Raw genomic sequence first — 15,254 nt, forward strand, 5'->3', positions numbered from 1 at the left:
AGGGTTAGCTTGGCAGTAGCAAACTGGGGTATGGACTTAGCATAGGCTGTCACTGACAGAGGGAAGAAAAAAAAGAGCAACTCCACCACACTTCTCATGGGTTCTGTCATTTCTTATGATGCTATAGATGGGTGGAGTGATTTCAGGGTCTTTTATATGGAGTTTTAGCCATGTCTTGGAGATAGAGAGGATGTCAGGGTGATTATGGAGCAGCCAGGCATGGAAATTGGGTAACTTGTTGCATAACTTTTGGGCATTCAGTGCAATGAAAAGAAGACATTTACAGGGGGGAGGAGTAAGAGTGAGTTAGTAGGGTGACAGGGTGAGGTCCCGGGGTTGGGATGAATATCACCAGAAAGAAGGATGGTGATAAGTTGAAGAATGTGGGAAAAAAGGAATTTAGAAAGCTTAGTGTCAGGTTTGAGATTCTGGAAGAGATAGAGTTTGGGATTGTCTAGAATGGGGACAGAGCTGTTGTTGTCAGGAATAATTTTTCCTAGGAAAAGGGAGAATGTTATTGTAATTATAGAGATAGGGAGAAATAAAGATTGTGAGGAGTGATTCATGTTTGGGGTATGGAGAGGTTGTATGGATGGGGGGAGTGAGGTATATCGGGGAGACTGGTGAGAAGGTGAAGGCAGGAGAAGCAGAGAGGAAGAAGTAGTGGAGTGCAATGAGTGTAGGCTTAAGTAGCATAGTGGTCTAATGCGTATCTATTTGATTTAGGAAGATAGAAATTATTGGTAGGGAAATAAAGTGGTCTAGGTGATTTGTGGTGCTAGTTAGAATGAGAATAGGAGTAGGGAGAAGTGAGGGAGTGGATTTGGAGGGGAGGAGGAGTTATTAGAATGGGGTGGATATGGGGGTATGATGTGTAGATAGGTCGGGAGAACAGTGATTTGGCGGTTTTGGTGTGGGAGTGGTTTTGGGGCTATAAGTGTAGAGGTGCTGGATGCAGGAGGGAAGTGGGGGTGGGCTAGGGCAGCTCAGTGAGCCCGTAGGGCGAATGGAGCAGATAGAGCCAAGAGAAGGGAGGTGGAATCCCAAAAAAACATTCAGTGATTTGGACACATACAATGCCACAAAGCTACCAACAAGCTCAGAGGTAAGGGAAATTACTACTTATGTAATGTTGAGCAAAACTCAGTTGAACAAAGCTATTAAAAATATAAGAAAAAGAAAATACACTAGAAAGAAACACTAACAGCGTTGGGGCTGCTACTAAGTTGAGCTTTAGGTACGGGGAGTGTGTGTATACTGCCTCCTAGTGACAAAAAGTATAACAAATAATTACACGTACTACAAACGGGCAAGGGAGGAAACAAAATATCAGGGAGGGAGAAAGGGATAAAGACCGCAGTAGGCTGCTAGCTTACATGTTGCAGATCGCCTAAATACGTTTTTAAGATGACTAAAAAGCATTAATTACAAACTAGTGGCACATACACGCTGGTGGTCTTGGGGTAAGGAAGTATTCTCTAAAATACTGATGATCCCAAATAATTTAGGCAGTCCCAGGATGTTTTCCTTACGAGGGGGTTTGCTTGGTTCTATAAAACAGTAAAACAGAGAGTGCCCGGGTGGAAGAAACTCAGGTTAAAGCAAGCTGTAAAGAGAGAGAGAGAGAAACTGTTTAGCGTTTAAAGACAATAAGGACAGGAAAACAGCTATGTAGAAAGGTAGAACTGATAGGAGAGGGGCAATGGAAAGGTATAATGTGAGATCAGTAAAATCAGAGACACAAGAAAGTCAAAAATGAAGCAGGACAACAGCAGAGGTCAAGTGAAGTATGACTTCAGGAATATAATGCAAGAAGAGCAGTAGGGAACATGACAAGGGTGTTCAAACACCTGCAGATATGAAATCAGTTCTAAAATAACTTTCAAACAAAGAGAAATTAACCATAATGCAGTTTAAAAGAATAGACAGTATGCAAAATAGTGTTAACAAACATGTTGTAGGGCCAAAACTAAGTGGTATCAAAAAGGTCCTCGAGTGGGCAAAATATGACTCAGAGATGACTCACACTAGACAAGCTGTTGGTTTAGATGTCTGTTGGTAGGTTAAAACCAAACAAGAACTAATCAAGGAGACATGCAAAACAATTAACTTGCTACTGACTCAGTTGACAAGTCTAGTCACGTTTCTCTGTCTAGTACAGTCAAGACAACTATCCTGCCACATACCAATTACAGCCACTGCATAAGCAATGAACGTAATGGTTTAAAGAATATCATAGCTCCAACCATTTACAAAATGCAGCTCATAGTGAAATAGCTTGAGTTATGTGTACTTTTTAATTATTCACAGATCTCTCCCACATAAAAACAAATATACTGCAGACTGTTATAACATAATTAAAATTACTTTTGTTGCCTCAAAATTCTTGACAGCTCTGTGGTGAAGCTCTCTGCCTCACAGCTGCCAGATCCAGGATTCTATCCTGACCCTCCGTGAAATCTGTATGTTCTCCCCATGTCTGTGCCATCTCCTTTCAAATTCCCCAGTTTTCCCCTATCTTTTAAGAAAATCATGATGGTTGACAACATATCTGTATTACATTTTTATATGTAAGTATTACATTTCTACATTGTCCTTGTACCACTGGTCATAGTTGAAACAGGTGAAAGATACAAACTTACCTAGTTAAGAACATGTGCAGTTGACTTGCCTAATTAAGAAAATATTAAAATAACTTAAAAACAATCACCTGACATTCTGCTCTCAATAAATTAAGCTGACAACAATAAATGAATCACAGAGACTGCAAATCACCATTTCATATTCAATCCTTCAGCAAGCAAAACGTCCTATCTGCAAATTAAAAAAATATACTTTGTAGGTCTCATCATTACAGTTCAGAGCTAGCCAGCAGTAATCTGTTCAAGCACACGCTATGTTCAAACTACAGCAGACCTTGATGATGCTTTGATAATAGGATTTAAACATCCTTACACAGGTGTTTGTCAGCTCATAACCTTAAGTGCTCAGAAAAGAGTTGCTAGAAGGCATCAGCCTTCTGTATTGCACGCAGGAAATATTTTAACCTAGAATATCTTGAATTGAAAAGAATGTGCTCTGCTAATGTAGGTTTGATTTGCTTGAAACAGAGCAAGTGTTGCAAACCAGTTGAGAACCAAAAGCTGGGGAAATGCTAAGATGTTCAGCTGTTATCTGTATGAGATATTGCTGGTCAAGGACATGAGCACAGACTGGAAGTCAGAAAGCCACCTGCTCCTCATTTAAAGAGAGATGTCTGACATTCATTACCTGGATATACTATAATAATACACTGCAACCTTTTTCAGATCTGACTGTACACAGATTTTTCAGAATACATATTTCTAAATTACATGTTTCAAAAGGCAAATCCCTAACCAGCTCTCAAAAAGCTGTCATTAAACATTTATTCAAAGTACTGTAACCTACACCTCTCGCTTAAAGTTTTTGTCTCCTTCTGAGTTTATAAATTACGCAAACAATGTTAGGGTCATGGGGGCATAAGACCAACTCACCCACAGTGAGACCTTGAGCAACCTTCCTTTTTTCTAGCATTCCCACCACCATAGGCAGACATGGGTGCATCTATTTCTGTCTGTGAACAGTTGTGAAATGTCCAGCTATACTGTATTTGCTAGTCTGTGATCCCCCCATCGTCTGCTTTTGGCTATACTACATCCTGCTGACAATCTCTGCCCATGCCCAAATTAGGCCATCAAACGTGTTAAACCCCAGACTCCTCTGCTCATATCACATTGTGATCATGAAAGTGGGCTCTCCCTATCCAGGAACAGGAGGGTATCACTTTCTTCAGCTCTTTAAGAGAGGTGAGAGCCAGAAGGGGGGCATCATACACACTGCTACAGGTGGCAATTTTAAATAGGGTAAAGGGAAAAACTAACTCAATGGATCAAGCATGATGAGATATGAACAAGCTCCCATACCGTCAGCATGCTCATGCCACCTCTACTACCATAGTGCATTGCTTGCAGTTAGGGATTCACTCCTTGATCTCCACCAAGGTGTGCCCCAGTTATCCACAATCTCCAGTCCTTCCCCCTGAGTAAGACAAGCTGACAGACTGCTTATTCCTACTACCCCCCCCCCCGACCTAGCCTGCTTCATTGTCTGATTGCTACTAACTGAACTCAGGTCATCTGGATCATAGTCAGTCTTCTATCCCCCCCATGCCACACAGACAGGGGCCTAACAGTTATTTTACTGATATTTTATTGTTACAATTTCTGCATGCTCCTAACATACACTTCCCCACTATTGTAAAAAGGCACTGCTAGTATGACATCCATGAGAGTACCATTAGTGACAGACCCTGGACCGATAACACACCACAGACATATGGGGCCACTGTGAATCTTTACTAAGTGTTCAATTCTCCAAAGCCTAAGTTATATCACTCTCAGGAAGGCAAACAGAAGGAGTTAAAAGTTAATGCATCCATCACCAAACATCATAGTAATCTAACATGTTTTCAAAAGGAGCACAATCTATAACACCACCTACTGGGTAACAGGCCCTGCCCATATCAGATTTGGGTAAGATGAATTTATCCAGCGAGCCTTTTTCAACAAGGTTACCAATTTCTGCAGGCAAACTACTTCAATGGACACTAGTAATAGTTCCAGAGGCCCTAAGGCTGTCACAGTGCAACTCCTACAGAACAAACCTAGAGCTCAACTCAAGAGGTTGTCATAATGGTTAAGGTGTTTACCCTAGAGACACAATTTGCAGGGTTCAATTCTCACATGGGGTAACTGGCTAGGCTTAAAATGACCTACATGGGCAATAAGCTTAGTACTAATCTATGAACATATTCAAAGCTACTACACCCTGAAATGCAGTACAACCTCCCTTATTTATTTAAATACATATCCTACTAAATGAAACCCCTCAGCTGCTACTCCTTTCAAAACTTAGAACCAAAAAAAGATTAAAATGAGCTTGACATCTGGGCAGGTAGCTGTACCTGTATGCCAGAAAGGGTGGAGGAAAAGTGCCTGTACTAATGAAATTGTCAGCTATATTTCTTTGCAATAGTTAGGTCGCATTCTTTATCCAAAGAATGTCCATCAAAAATGCCTGCAAAGCTGTGCTTATCAGATATGAGGCTAAATGCACTATTTATCGAATGAGGAAAGTAATGAGCCCCTTAAACATTCTCTGTTGTTCTCTTAAGGCACCAGCGACTTTCTGAACTTGGTAGTGCTCTACCCAGGAGACGATAAAACCTTTGTCAGGGGCTGCTTCCCTGCTTATCTTATTTCCTACATAAAAAATATTCTGCAAAGAGGGACAGAAAATCCTCCTTATACTGAAATAGCTATCTGGAGAGACAGGTACTGAGGGAGTTGCACAGTTTACTCCCCACTAAGTAGGAGTGTAATGCAGTAGTGAAACATAGCTGTGCATGGCATTTAAATTATGTAAAACCATGTTAAGATATCAACCTGCAATTTCCAATAATACAAATCTGATAACAGAATTCTCAAGGTTTCAAACATATCTGAAGTTCATGAAGAACTTTAGAAGAGCCTGCGATGCTAAGAAGGCACACCAATGCAGTCCACATTAAATCAGAATGCACCAGAACCTTCTACATTTGTAGGACTGGCACTTTATTCAGCTTTATTCTATGTACATGCATACACCCTAGGTAGTAAAATGGACCGTGAGAAACAAATCATCTAAATGCCAACAGTGACCCACACATCACAAGCAACCATCAAATATTAGTAAGTCCGGTTTGTTCTTTAGGTGGTGATCTTATTTGCACCAAATCACATGGAATGTAGCAGCAATCATTGCCTTCAGAAGAAAGGGGTCCAATTTATGCTGTGGGGCCCTTAAAAGTGTAAAGGCTTACCTTCACCTGTAATTAATAGTGCAGCTCCATTCATCCTGAGAATTATTACAGAGTAACTTCCAGTCTGGCACAGGAGAGCAAAACACTGAATGCAGAGTTCGTCAACAGGCAGCATATTTACATTTGAAGCCAGAAAGATCAGTATACTGTGGGTTCCATCCCTACATCAAGCACTTGGGTTCATATTAAAATGTACTGATGTACTGACAAGTTTATCCAGGAAAATGGGGAGTGCAACCCCCCCCCCCCAATCTGATGCTATACTTTAGCTGGTATGCCCTGTTTATTTATTTATTTATTTACACTTTGTTGACCAGGTAGCTCTACCGGACCAATGGCCTCTTTTCATGAGTGACCCAGGGGGGTAATTCATACTAATTTGAGGAACTTTGGCCAGGGCACTGGGGAACTTCTCCTACTCTTTTTGATAAGTGATGTGGGATCTTTTCCATCCCTGTGAACTATCACCAACTCAGGCATATATATCCTTAGTTTAATGTCTCATCTGAAGTCAGACGAATGGTGACTTCTGTCTGAGTGGCTGTATTTCAGTCACATGTTGAGCATCTTGCAGTAATTAATGAAACATGAACTAAGAATCAATACAATTATCCTAGCCGGTTATCTAATCAGTACAAACATCACATTATGAATCCCCTGAAAAGTAGGTATCAATTTAAAGACATCTGCCTTGTCACTAACATTGTATTTGCCAATGCCTCTGGCTAAACCAGGAGACCCCCACATGCCAGAAAGTCTTACAATTATTAGGATCTGTTGATAAACACATTACCCAGTGCATGTAATGACATTAGCTTCACCCACCTTCTCCCTGCAATCACTAGATGCCACAGTATCTACACTGTATTGTGAGTGATTGGTCTCCAGAGATATTAAGGCAACTCTGAAAAGTAGTGAGCATACATCAGCCTGATGAACTCTCCCAGCCAGACCACCAGTGTCCACCAGAATTAGCCAGCATTTAAGGAGTAAAACATATAGCTATGTCTGCATGTACACATACAGTTTAACATCAACCAGTCAAGTCTTAACTTCAGACATCTTGGAACTCGTTGATGCATCCCTTCAAAAAGTGTCAACTAAAAACCCACAAAAGCCATTTGAAAAACCATGACAGCAAGACAGCTTCCCTGGAGAAACTCAGAAGTGAGAAAGGACATCACAAGCCACTCCTTGTGTCAGAGGCCAGGTGTGGGAAGTATGGTCACCCTATGTGACAGGATATGGTCAAAGCTTAATTAGATTATTCACAATATGACAGGATGGAATCAGGGGATTGGTACAGGGGTCAGTGGAAGTTAAACAACTCCCAGCTTTGAAATTACTGCTTCCTATCATTGTAAATGTAATCCCTTGTCCACTCCTAAAGAAATGATTATGACTCCAAAGCTTGGTTGTGAAGTTAGGATAATTGCGCTACTAAGTACTGGATCAGTGACACACTCAGGAGAAGCAGAGATCTTGTCAGACTGGCTCTTAATGGGGCCCCAGTCCTAGAACTAAATGTAGCTGGTCAAGATTTTTTTTATCAGTGCACCTGGTCTATGTTTAGATTTACCAAGATAAAGCTCAGTCCAAGAATATACAGGGATATCATTCTTGGTTAGCTGGAAACCTGGCAGCAAGGCAGCACACAATCGTGACTATGATAAGGTAAGCCTCTGCTCACTAAGTGCAACAATCCACTTGTAATATGTTGCTTTAGCACCCTAGCAGATGGTAAGAGTTCAAAAAACAAAAATTTGCCCTATTCTATGGAGCACAGTTCCCAATTCGTAAAAGTACATTGCAGAATATATGCCTGTTCTTCAGCAACAGGGTGCTTTTCATAAGATCATAGGAGATTACTAGGCTATTGACACAGAGGTCATTTTAAGCCTAGCCATTTCATCCCAATGTCATACCATAGAACGCTAATCAATACACAAGATTGCATTTAGTGATGACTGCCTATTTCCAGGAAGGTTGTGCACTCTATCCCTGATCAGAATTTACGGTGCTCCATCCACTCATCCAGGTTCCTCTTGAAAGTGTCATACAGGTGCTCTGTTTCACATGAATTGGTAGCCTGTTCCAAATATATGGCAGTCACTGGGAGATAAATCTGTCCCTCTAGCATGTCCTGTTTAAGTCACAAGCCATATTTAGGTTCCTGGAATGGGTGGCCCTAGTCCCGTTTGATTTATGGATATGCAGCAAGTTCATTAGGTTTGGGTCTTGGATTGCTCTATAGGCCAGGCATAAGTCTCCCCTAAGAAGTCTATATTATATGAAATATAGTCCCAGGGACTTTGGTCAGTGTAAGGAACGTGATGGAGCCCCTTGATCATCCTTGTTAGAAACCTCTGAGGTCTCTCTAATTGCTGCAGGTGCTTAGTACAGTACATGCCAAACAAGGCACTATACTCAATTATGGGCCAAATAAGTGCTGAGTATAGGGGGTTATAACTTCTTTTGCACTTGAGGCAATGCCTTTACTAATCAAGTGTGCTACATAGAAAGCTTTCATTACTACAGTAGACACATGGTGGTCAAAGTTAAGGTCACAGTCAATTTGTAATCCCAGGTCCCTTAACACTTCATGGGTACTTGGGGTATTGTTGATAGTGGGAGAGGACACCATTTGAACAGAAGGGAATGATGATGCATTTCTTTGCATTCAGTTTGAGACCATGACTAATACACCAGCCACTTGTCTGTGTGAGATCCTCCTGAAGTATACTGATATCATTTGGGGATTCAATGATTGCACCTAGTTTGCAGTCGTCTTCAAACTTGGTCAGCCACAATGCCATACTTTTGACTTGAACTTCTCAGAAGTATATACCAAACAGTGGGGGACCCAGCAGTGACCCCTGTGGCACCCCACTGGTAACAGGTCTACTGGTTTATGTGGAGTCACCCACTTTGACAGTGTGTGTCTGGTCTGTGAGCCAGTTGGAAACTCATCTTTCAATGAAGGGGCTTACATTCAGTTTGTTAAGTTTATCAGTAATGCCTAAATGTGGGATTCTGTCAAAAGCCTTTGCCAGGTCGAGGTATGCTGTGTGCACAGATTTGCCCTTGTCAATGGCCTTGGTCACATTTTCAGAGAAATCCCCCAGATTTAACAAGCAGGATCTGCCCTTCATAAAGCTGAATTATGTAGGACCCAGGGTTTTGAGCTCACCTATGTCTTTATTTATGAGGTCTATAATGATACATTCCATGGCATAACAGATGAGGCTTGTCACGCTTATGGGTCTGTAATTCCCTGGGTTTGTTGCTAGACCACCTTTGTGGAGGGAAATAACGGTTCCTGTTCTCCATAATGCAGGAACAAACTGGAATGTTGTCTGGTCCTATAGAGGCTGTGCTTTTTACCTTGGACAAGACTTTGAGGACCTGCTCTTCAGATATGTAGGGTGGAAGGGAGATTGGGGAAAGGTTTGTTTTACGTTAGGAGGGGATAAGAGAGTGAAATTCTCATCAAACCTATCCACTAGCAGGTTTGCTATCTCTGTGGGGTTAGTATATGTGATACTATTGGCCACTAGTTCTGCACATGCTTGGGCCCTACCTTTAGGTTACATACATAGTTGTAAAAGGCCTTCTGGTTATCCTTGGCTGTACTTGCTAAGTTTCTTTCAAAGGAGCCATTGGAGGATTTGACAAGTTGTCTTATTTGCCTGTTGATGCTGATGAGGGTGCTTTCCATTGTTGGGGCCTTGCCTTTGTTTTCTTGGACAGCAATTTTTTTGCATTTAGTGTAAAGTTTGTTGATGCTGGATGTCCACCATGGCAGTTTATTTTTACTTGAGGTTCTGGCTTTAACTCTTTCTGGTACAACAGAGTTTATACACTTATGCAAGTGGTTATACAGGGCTGTAGTGTAAGCTAAGGTACAGTTACCACTTCCAGCTTGGGGTGGGGCTTGGAATTCATTTATACCTTCACCTAGGAGAGTATAGTTTGCCTTGATGAAGTTTTTTAGTCTGATTTTACCCTTTGCGAGTTCTGTTGTTAGTGTCAGCTTGAAGGTTACTGATTTGTGGTCAGTTGTAACTAATGAGGGTCCGACTGTTGTGGCAGTGCATCTGTTTGACATGTTGGTGATAGCCATATTCATAATGTTTGTTCCCACTGTCTGGGTATGGACAATTTGTTCCAGGACATTTGAATTAATAAAGTCAAGGAACTTTTGTGCTAGTGAGTTAGGGCTAGCATAGGTTTCCCAGTTGATGGTGAGATAACTGAAATCCCCCATAAGCAGTGTGTTTGGTTTTCTAAAGTCCTTTTAATATTTCAAAACTACTTGTACCCCCAGAAAATCTGCTCCATGTACCCAACATTCGGGCTTAAAACCTACATACAGCTTTGACATAAAGAGAAAGGTGAGAGAAATTACCACTCTGCATATCTCCACACAGTCTTAAAAGGAACAGTATGTCCTTACTTAGGAATCAAACCCACGACCTAAGCCAGAGAATGGATATCAGGGAAGAAATGCGACTTTATTTATGAAGGTATAGAAAGGTTCCTGGCCAGCACTTTAGTTTAGCCGAGTGAATAAATCTGCATCCCTGTTACATCATTATCTTATTGACATAAGTAAGCCCCTAGCTGAGTCCAGACAAAGGCTCTAAGTTCAGCATCAAATGTCAGAATTCTTCCAAAACAAGCCCTTCACTTGAGTCATTACAACATACCTTTCTATAATCACATATTAAGTTTTCTCTTTTTGTTTTCAATTCATTTTCAGTCGTATTAATTACTTCCAGCCACTTGCTAATTGTTTGGATTTTAAAATTAGATTTGTTTTCTTTAGATCACAAATTTAAAAATATAGCTAGTTAGAAAATGTACAATTTAAAAAGTAACAAAGTGTTGCTTATGACAATGAAAGAGGATCCATAAATGCTAAGCAGTAGAAATAAACTGATTCACCAATCAGTGATACAATACTTGGCATAAAAGCATTATAATATTATAACAATAAAATAACGTTACAACATAAAACTACATCCCTGAATTAATAAAAATAAAATCTAATGGGCAAAGTAAGCAAAACAACAATCTCTAATTAACAAAAATAGCATCTAAATGGCAAAGAGTGCAAGTTCTCATACTGTGTCCCAAAAAATTATCATAATTTAAAAAAGTTGACATTCAATAAAATGACAGGAAAAGTCAAGGATGCCCACTAAATTATTACATTCCTATCATTTGCCACATTGTATGTTTGATACTATGTTATGCTTCCATAAATATACGCATTGTTGATTGTTCTGCATTTGAGTTCAGTTTTTGATTTGTTTTCTTCATAAAGTAATACATTATGTTTTTATAATTATCACAACTCAGGGTGTACATATAGTATTATAAGCAGGCTTTACACAAAAATTCTAAATCCCCAGAAAATTACAATGCATTTATACATTGATATTGAGACCACTTCATATTATAACAGAGAATAAAATATGACAGATGTTGTTATGTTTAGTAGAACCATATTGTTTGATACATGTTCCTATGTAGCAGAACAAGGAAATAAAGGCAAAGATTGAGTCAGGAAAAATAGTAGGCGAGTACTTTATTTTTAGTATAAACATAAAACATAAACAGGTTTTGCAAAAAAAGGGTAAAACAACATTATCAGGCTAATGGCATTCATGTGGTACATTATTACTTTTATGCCCACTATAAGGCACTCTGCCAGTCTCAAAACAATCATGTCTCAAGTAATTGAGTATTTAAACCATGTGTAAAAATGTCTCCAAGGTCATATCAGTTTATAAGTAAAAATATTCTAAACCTTCATAATTACTAATGAAATCCCATGAAACGTAACAACTTTGTAGCAGACTAAACATGAAGATAACAATCTTCTGATATGATTATGGTTAATGGTGGGAACACAAGCTAATTAGACAAATAATAAATCATCTTACAGCTCCCAGCAGTGCTTTTAACTAATATCCTCATTATGTTTATCAACCATAATTAGTAATCATTTCTGCTATTCCCATGAGTACAGAATGGATACACAGCATAGTACAGGCATAAACAAACAGTACACAGTCTCGGCAAGTCACAGCCATCATTTCTGATATGAAATCCCTTTGTTTATCCTGATAGTAAATAATCATAAATGATATTAGTCCAAACACATGGTGCACGAAATGTCTTCCACTCCATCTTGTAAAAGAAATATTACACTGACAACAATCATCCTATCATCTGTGAAACAGTGAAAGCAGACAGTGGTCACACTCTATAGACATTTTGTGAAATTTTTAATGCTCTGAGCAAATACACACACATATTCTCTCTTCCCCTTTTCCTCCTTTATGAGATATCAAATTAGACCAATGAGAACCCCAGAAAGGAAAATAAAGACAGCAATGGAATACACTGCTATATCCCTCGTTTAGAAAAAAAAATTAAAATAAACAGCAAGACCACCCCCTAAAGGAACAGAAATGGAGAAAAGTGTAAATAATTAATTTGTAGTTTTCCCACCTTCCCAAAGCTCTCAACTGTCCAGATTTTCGCAGAATGTCCAGATTTCTGACTTGTATTTTTGGTCTGTTTCTCATGTGAATCACTGGCAAATCACTAAGGACTGAAGTCAGAAAATAACTGCAGGCATTTGATTTTCAGACTTAATATCTTTCAGAAAATTCATGTTAATGCAAAACCTGTTATTCTGTCAACTTTCTAAGTTTGTAAAAGCAGTATTTAAAAAGTATCCCTACTTTTGGGCCTTTGTCCCACCCACCCCCCACCTATTTGTGGCTTTGTCCACATTTCTTGTTCTAAGAGGTTGAGAGGTATGCACCTTCCTTAAAGTTTGAAATGCACTGTTATTGCTTGCCTATTTGTGGATGTTTATTGAACAGACAATCTGGACAAACACACTAACTCAAATAACTAGCAGTTTTCAGAGCTGCAGTCTATTGCACAGTAAGACAAGCAGGCTAGGAAGTCTAAGTTTAACCTGAAGAGATGCTGTTGGAGGCATTTTAGGGTCTCAACCACTGTAACTTCTTTATTTTTTTTCTTTTTTACAGATGCTGTAAACTAATAAAGCTGAAAAGAATGCTCTGTGACAAAAGGAACATCAATCGCCAAAGGCAAGACGACCACAAATAAATATGTACTCGCACGTAGTACTCACACGTATACACACACACACACACACACACACACACACACACACACACACACACACAACCTTTCGAGCTTGAAAAGTCCCATGCAATTTCTTAGGACATCTATTTTAATTTCTAAACTTATATACCAACAACGACTGCAATCTATTTTACAGCAACTCAACCCCTTCTCACAATTAGACCCTTCCAACCTCTTACTGGGTCAGTGTCGGTCCAGAACCGGTCAATTGGTCCTCTTACCTCTGCTTCACATAAACTCAGCCAGCTGCTGCGCCTGCTGAACTACATGTGAAGGAGAATAATATTTTATTTACTGTTTTTAGATCTCCAGGCACTACTCAAACGTTGAAGCTGTCCTGTGAAACTATGAGTAAAGCCCCCGTGACAGTTTTACAAAGTCGAATTTAATAAGCAAAAGGGCCAGGTGCTTGTATCAGGTGAAAAGTCGGACTGCAAAGAACATCTATAGCTGTAAGCACCGAGCTGCCAGACCTTCATCCATTTGTGGATGACACAGGCACTGAACTGCAGATCATGTCAGACTAACACTTTTAAGGTAACCTTACCTTGCCAGCGCTCCTGAACTAGTAGTACCCGGGCTTCTCCAACAACTAGCCCTCTTACTCCATCCATGTTCTTTTCCCCTCCTTATCTGTGTTACTGAACAGTGTGGCTAGCTTTCAGTAGTCTATCCTTCGCCGACTCTGCCTTCAGCTGAATGGGTTATTGATCGGAATTTGGGCCTCCTAGGTTCTCCTCCCAACGAACACTCCTAGTTTGAGCTCTGGTGTATCTGCCAAGCCAAGCCCCATATACGCCAAATTCTTGTTATGTTTGATGCATTTAAACTTACCGCTTCTTCCTTTCGTGGCGACTGATTCGGTCCCAGTCCCGACCACCTTAGAATTCCTGCCCTGAAACAGCTACACCTGCCTCGCACCTGTTTCAGTTGTGAGGGATGTTGATATCAAATGTAACATTAACTGCCCCGAACAACGGAAAAGTCCATGCTATGGGCACAACCCCTCTTGGAAAGCACAAGCAGTCACAGTGTCGTCTCTTTCTCTCTTATGTCCCGGTACTATGCGGTCTAGTAAGTCCCCGGTAGCTGTGCCGCCGTAGGCATAGTCTGTGCCACCTGTCACACACCTGCAAGCTCCCTCCTTATTATTCCAGATGTGTCTGCACCTAGATCACAATTAACGGGGTTAGTAATGCACGTGCAGATAAGTGCTTAGTTAACACACAGCACGTGGGACATGCTCATTCACTAGTGCCAGGTATCACAGGTGTACAGCATTGGATCCTAGTTACGTCCGAATGGCATGCCACAGTAAAAGCTATCCAGCTAGAGTGGTCGCTCTCAAGTTTTATAGAATGTGCTACATTGCTCCAGCATCTAGGGGATTCCCTGGGAGCTACGTGACTGACACCTTTAGGCGATTAATGGAAGTGCAAGCTGAATAACTGACCTTACAAAACGAGTCTGTCAGTACTAACCAGTGTGTGATTTTTGCACTTCTGTTTCACGCGGAAAAGGTTTTAGCAGAGAATTATTTTTTGTGACTCGCCACTTCAGCCGTTTAAAACTGAAGAAAGAGCAAAGTGGGATGTTTTTACGGACATGTAAGATTTTACAAGATTAACCCCAACAAAGCAAATTACTTTTTTTTCCCCAGAGTAAAACCTCCCTGTTGTAAAATTTGTTTGTATATGTTTAAAGGTGTTTCAGTATTTTGTACAGCTATTATTGGAAACGGAGGAAATATTTTTGTTACTAATAGCTCAGGGCATTTGTCGTGCACCCCCCCCACCACCACCACACACACACTGGACATAACTCACAAGCAGAATAAGGGCAGTTCTTAGTAAATAGGGACGGGTGGAACCCCATTTAAAAGGAACTAATTTTACCGTGGGTTTGAACATAGATAAAAACAGGCGTTCCCAGCTCCTTCCCTCTAGTCTATACCCCTTACGCCACCCCAGTTCTCCACTGCATTAAAGACTATGGGAATGTATGGTCAATTGATGACATGTAAAAAACTGGAGGGAGGACAATTGAGAACGCTTTGTCCACCCTCAGTGTTCTGCCTGCAGCATGTCGTTGTTGTTGTTGTATCTTTCGGCTTTTCCCGGTTAGGGGTTGCCACAGCGGAACTCCGGACCGCTAATGATTGGCAGTAGATTCTTACGTA

At 40.5% G+C, this 15,254-nt stretch overlaps 1 protein-coding gene across 2 annotated transcripts in view; it reads right to left on the bottom strand.

Annotated features, from left to right (window-relative positions):
* Positions 1-14,417, bottom strand: part of GCGR (glucagon receptor) — a 1,613,162-nt gene extending 1,598,745 nt beyond the window's left edge. The window contains exon 1 of one of the 2 annotated variants that reach the window (XM_044068203.1): positions 13,910-14,417. The gene's annotated coding sequence lies outside the window, so the exon portion shown is untranslated. Of the gene's footprint in view, positions 1-13,622; positions 13,872-13,909 lie in introns of those variants that run through there. The other variant, XM_044068202.1, reaches the window with a different exon arrangement.
* Positions 14,418-15,254: the final 837 nt, after the last annotated feature.

The sequence above is a fragment of the Protopterus annectens genome, chromosome 4.part0 (assembly GCF_019279795.1).
Source record: "Protopterus annectens isolate FY-2018-M chromosome 4.part0, PAN1.0, whole genome shotgun sequence".
Classification (NCBI taxonomy): domain Eukaryota; kingdom Metazoa; phylum Chordata; order Ceratodontiformes; family Protopteridae; genus Protopterus; species Protopterus annectens.